The sequence below is a fragment of the Schistocerca piceifrons genome, chromosome 1 (genome assembly GCF_021461385.2).
Source record: "Schistocerca piceifrons isolate TAMUIC-IGC-003096 chromosome 1, iqSchPice1.1, whole genome shotgun sequence".
NCBI classification, from domain to species: Eukaryota; Metazoa; Arthropoda; class Insecta; order Orthoptera; family Acrididae; genus Schistocerca; species Schistocerca piceifrons.
In genome coordinates this window covers 850148353-850154560 of record NC_060138.1, presented here as the reverse complement: position 1 = coordinate 850154560, position 6208 = coordinate 850148353, and the positions used below count along the sequence as shown (strand labels likewise).

The following is a 6208-nucleotide window of genomic DNA, read 5'->3' as shown; positions in this document are numbered from 1 at the left end:
GTTATTCTGGTTAGATCGAAGGAGGGTTCCATCTCTAGGCATAGCTGTTTGTGATGGGATCAAAATTGGTAAATTTGCAGATGTGGACCCTCTACAAGAAACTACTAACGAAGATGTTGTCGATGCTAGCAATGTTGCAGCTGACTCGGTAGCAATTGAAACTGAGCTAGGTAATACAGAAGTTGGTATAACCGAGCAGGGGGTGCCCAAAAAATCCCTGCACTCACTGCAGAAACTTTCGCAGCTTTATTAGACAGAATCACGTACTTGATGAACGAACGCGATGAAGCGTAAGCTGTAAAAGAAAGACAATGCGAGAAAGCACAGGATGCTAGAGAAAGGAACGCGATAAATCGCTCATTAAGCAAATCGTAGAACAAAACAGGGAACACCATGAAATGCAAGCGGCGAAAGAAAAAGAGCGCTATGAAGCGTTAGCAGCGAAATCGAATGCTGGCTTCAAAAGTATTACAAAAGAAGTCTCAGCAAAGCAAAAGACCACTAAAGACCTGGCCGAAACATTAAGTAAATTAATGGGTGATGCCCGTGCTGCACATAAAACTACTGAAGAGACGATAGAATCAGTGCAATGGACACAAAGAAAGACGGAAGAGTTCGTTGCAGTATTAGCACATGCAGTAAACAGTTTATCTCTCGAACCACATCCAGCAGCTACGGCTAAAACAGCTGAGCAAAGTGAGAGTCTTTCTTTCTTTTGCTTGTGCCCTTTTCTTGCAATGACGCAGGGTCAGCATGGTTAATCGTATTTGGCATGGTTAATTTAAGGGATGGCCGGATGCCCTTCCTGCCGCCACCCTGTACCCCCCAGGACGGAAGTAGTGTATCCCAACCGTCTGTGTCTAGTGTAATCCATGGAAGAGTGTGAATGTGTTCAGATGTCTGCGAACCGTGTAACTGAGGCGGGGTGTGGGGACCAGCCCGGTATTCACCTAGTGGGATGTGGAAAACCGCCTAAAAACCACATCCAGGATGGCCGGCACACCGGTCTCCGACGTTAAGCCGCCGGGCGAATTCGATCTGGGACCGGCGCGCCTACCCGAGTCCAGGAAGGAGCGCATTAGCGCTCTCGGCTAACCTGGCGGGTCCAGCTGAACAAAGTGAGAGTATAAATAAAGAATTCCACAACTGGTTGAGAGAAAAAGACAAAATGGTAAGTGAACGAATTAAATCCGAAGTAAAGAGCGCGATAGCCGGTTCTAGCGGCGAAGAAGCCGCAGAATTAAATAACACTAAGAAATAATAGCCACCGAGATGGAGCAGCTTAAGCAAGTTGCGACGGATGAAATACCGAAGTGGCGCGAATAAATCGCCACACAAATTCAGAACGTTCGCCGTGTTGCCGCAACAATCACGTAGCGAGCCGCAGCCTGACGTAAACATGCGTGACGGGTATGAATCTCATCCGGAAAGTGCATAATCAGTTTATGAAGAGTATCAGAGAGGGCACCCCCACACACACACCTATCGCCTAGAGTGATGGGAGCAGACAATACACTGGTTGCTATTGTGATCCTACATATTAAAATACTGGCAGTTTCAAGTATTCATACCAGATAAGAAGCCAGTACTCCCGGTTGTATTTATCCGGTCATTTAGGAACATACTTTCTAAAACATCGAACGAACGGCAACGTATACAGTTCGTAGCGTCGCACATCCAAGGCGATGGAGCCTTGTGAGAAGCAGAAGCTATTGAGAATTATGATACCTATAATCAATTTGAAATGGCATTCCAGTCGAAATATTAGTCGTCAGGACTACAAGAGAGATTATGAAAAAAGGTCTTTTCACCGGAACAGTACAACCGGAAACTAGGAGGATTACGCCGGTATTTCGAGAAGTACGTCAGTCACTCGGTATTGGGACCAGCCAGTGGCACAGAAAGACATGCTCCGGCTGTTAAAGGCAAAGTTACCACCCAATATCCGAGAAAAATTAGTTCTATATATTATATAGCTAAGGTTCACCGGCCATTTGGCCATCTTCTTCTGTGCAGATGCACAAACAGCGTGTGAACTCTTACGGGAATCGGCAGTAAAGCCGCGAGTAATGAGTATGATGGGCAGGGGCACTATGAATATAGTGCCGGACAATAAGTTGCGAATGTGGATCTCACGGGAGGCGTGCAGAGATAAGTCCCTGCAGTTGCATTATCCTCTGTGTCCTCGGTGGCTCAGCTGGATAGAGCGTCTGCCATGTAAGCAGGAGATCCCGGGTTCGAGTCCCGGTCGTGGTACACATTTTCAGCTGTCCCCGTTGACTTATATCAACGCCTGTATGCAGCTAAGAGTATTCATTTCATTGTAAAAATTAGATACTTTTCCGGATGGGGACTTAGAACATTTCCTTTCGGTGCAGGACGTATCAATTTGAAACAAGTGAATGTGAGAAGTAGTAACTAGCACCAAGAAATACGGAATGATAGGCATAACGGACATGGCAACAATCTCCAGCACAACGGCGGCTCACATCACAACGGTGGTGCGTCGCAACAACGGGAACGTAATTATCAGGGGCAAAGCAATGCATATAACGCACACGTCCAGAATCGAAATGATGACCGAGCTGACAGGCAAGAAGTGCGCATAGTTAACGTGGCAGAAATGCCAACCTCAACTACGACGCCATCGAGAAACTACGTGAAGATGAGTCGTGTTCCCTGACGGCAGCCGCTAGACGGAATGGGGGCAGAACTGTGCTAGAGCATGTGTCTATGTTCCGGTACAATGACGACTAGGACATAAGGCAGGAGTTGTTTACAGATAATGGAACAACTTCCGAACAGAATTGTGAATTTGCACAGGCTACTATCCAAGCCATAGCAGGAGGTATTTCTGCAACGCTCATTTTTGACACTGGTGCGAGAGCGAATGTTATTGAAGTAAATTTTTTCCACACGATCACTCAGGATGGTAAAGTTCCGACGTTCCCGGTTCAGATTCGTTCAGAGTGGTGTGTGTGTGAAATCTTACAGGACTTAACTGCTAATGTTGTCAGTCCCTAAGCTTACACACTACTTAACCTAAATTATCCTAAGGACAAACACACACACCCATGCCCGAGGGAGGACTCGAACCTCCACCGGGATCAGCCGCACAGTCCATGACTGCAGCGCCTAAGACCGCTCGGCTAATCCCGCGCGGCTTCAGAGTGGTATCCGGTGCTATTGCCTCCGGAAGCTAACGAGTTACAATGTAGGCACAAGTAGATATTAAATACGACAGCAGAGCTGACAGATGCAGGTGCCTCGTCGTGGTAGGTCTCACAGTGTCCTATCTCGTAGCCATTGACTATATGCGGGATAGGGACGTTGCTATCGACATCACCCACGGCCAATGTCGTTTTAGCACTGAAGAAGAATTAAAAATTCTGAACCTGATAAAAACAAAAGGTCGGTATAACATGCTGAGTGATGGTATTCAAGTGAAAATCATTAACAGAAGGATGCTGTGGATGCAAGACCATCCTAATTACCGTAGCCATTCAGAATAAGTCTGAGGAAGGAACGTCTCTGTCGGACGAATAAAGGAAAGATTTATTTTGCTTTGGGAAAGATACGTTCAGGTCTTTGTCAAAAGGTCATAAAAGAATACGAATACCGGATGGACCCCATAAGACCTTTGCACATGTAACCTACTCCAACCCGTGTTCTAAGCGCGAGGCCGTCAAACAGGAGCTTAATAAGGTGGTTCAATCGGGCATCATCGAACCATTTTTCTCCCCCTACATCAGCTCTCTTTTAGCGGTGGACAAAGTAGGTGGCGGGGTGCGCCTTGTCGTGGACGTGAGGTCAATGAACAAGATTAGTATCCCAGTGAGGACTCGACCCGAGAGTTTAGAGGAACAACTGCAGAAATTTCATGGGGTACAATACTTTCCATCACTCGACATGTGCTGCTCGTCCTGGCAAGTACAGTTAGCAGAAGAATCTAGAAGGTGTACTGCTTTCATCTTTGCTGGCAGGTCTTACCAATTTAGAGTTTTGAGGTTGGGTTGGTTGGGTTGTTTGGGGGAAGAGACCAAACAGCGAGGTCATCGGTCTCATCGTATTAGGAAAGGACAGGGATGGAAGTCGGCCGTGCCCTTTCAGAGGAACCATCCCAGTATTTGCCTGGAGCGATAATCACGGAAAACCTAAATCAGGATGGCCGGACCCGGGATTGAACTGTCGTCCTCCCCAACGCGAGTCCAGTGTGCTAACCACTGTGCCTCCTCGCTCGGTTTAGGGTTTTGCCCTTTGGCGTTAATGTAAGCGTCGGAGCGTTAATCTCCGCTCTGGACACAGTCCTGTGCCTGCAATTGCTGGATCGAGTAACACTGTACGTGGACGATTTGCTAGTCCCAACACCCACGTGGGGAGAGCACCTGGATGTGCTAGACAGAGTGGTCAAAAGGTTCTCTGAGCTCGGTGTAGCAGCCAAGTTAGAGAAATCGAAGTCTGCTAGAGATAAATTAAAATTTCTTGGACACGTTTTTTTCTCCCACAGGCATATTACCTGCTCCTGAAACGATTGATGAAATTCGAAATTTCCCAGCATCTGCTACGAAAAAGCAACTAAAATCTTTCCTTGGACTTGCATCATTTTTTCGCCATTTTATACCCGATCATTCGCTGAACTATCCTTATCTTTTAAATTTACTGAAACAGGAAGTGGTTTGGCGTAGGTCGAGCAAATGCCAGCAGGCATTCGATAATATCAAACAGAGTTTGATATCAACCAACATCCTGCATCATCCCGACGTGACCTAAGATTTCTGCATAGCAATCGATTCTTCCTACTCCAATTTAGGAGTGTGCTTCTTTCAGGAAGACAAGGCAGAAGACAAGACAACGTACAAAGTCATCAGTTTTGCAAGTCGAGTCCTGACTGAAGGTGAAAGATCTTACATCACTACAATTAGCCGGCCGTTGTGACCGAGCGGTTCTAGGTGCTTCAGTCCGGAACCGCGCTGCTGCTGCGGTCGCAGGTTCGAATCCTGCCTCGGGCATGGATGTGTGTGATGTCCTTAGGTTACTTAGGTTTAAGTAGTTCTAAGTCTAGGGGACTGATGACCTCAGATGTTAAGTCTCATAGTGCTCAGAGCCATTTGAACCATTTTGAACTACAATTAGAGGCATTTGGCATTGTGTGGTCTTTTAGAAAATTTAACTATTACATCCATGGTAAACATATTAAAGTTTATTGTGACCACCAGGTGCTTTGTTTTCCCTGAACGTGAAGACTGTTGCGTCAGCGCTTAGCGTGGTGACCGCTGCTACTCCAGGAATATGATTACTAGATAGTGCATATAAGTGGAACGGAGAACGGCGTAGCAGATGCGCTCCTTCGTGTACCACAAGGTTTACCTGAGTATTCAGACTTAGTGCATCAAACATCCAATTTCAAAACTACACTCCTGGAAATTGAAATAAGAACATCGTGAATTCATTGTCCCAGGAAGGGGAAACTTTATTGACACATTCCTGGGGTCAGATACATCACATGATCACACTGACAGAATCACAGGCACATAGACACAGGCAACAGAGCATGCACAATGTCGGTACTAGTACAGTGTATATCCACCTTTCGCAGCAATGCAGGCTGCTATTCTCCCATGGAGACGATCGTGGAGCTGCTGGATGTAGTCCTGTGGAACGGCTTGCCATGCCATTTCCACCTGGCGCCTCAGTTGGACCAGCGTTCGTGCTGGACGTGCAGACCGCGTGAGACGACGCTTCATCCAGTCCCAAACATGCTCAATGGGGGACAGATCCGGAGATCTTGCTGGCCAGGGTAGTTGACTTACACCTTCTAGAGCACGTTGGGTGGCACGGGATACATGCGGACGTGCATTGTCCTGTTGGAACAGCAAGTTCCCTTGCCGGTCTAGGAATGGTAGAACGATGGGTTCGATGACGGTTTGGATGTACCGTGCACTATTCAGTGTCCCCTCGACGATCACCAGTGGTGTACGGCCAGTGTAGGAGATCGCTCCCCACACCATGATGCCGGGTGTTGGCCCTGTGTGCCTCGGTCGTATGCAGTCCTGATTGTGGCGCTCACCTGCACGGCGCCAAACATGCATACGACCATCATTGGCACCAAGGAAGAAGCGACTCTCATCGCTGAAGACGACACGTCTCCATTCGTCCCTCCATTCACGCCTGTCGCGACACCACTGGAGGCGGGCTGCACGATGTTGGG

At 47.5% G+C, this 6208-nt stretch overlaps 1 non-coding gene across 1 annotated transcript; it reads left to right on the top strand.

The window, feature by feature from the left end:
• The first annotated feature begins 2182 nt into the window (after positions 1 to 2182).
• Positions 2183 to 2256, top strand: Trnat-ugu. Its single transcript has one exon. It is a non-coding gene; the product is annotated as a tRNA-Thr (tRNA).
• Positions 2257 to 6208: the final 3952 nt, after the last annotated feature.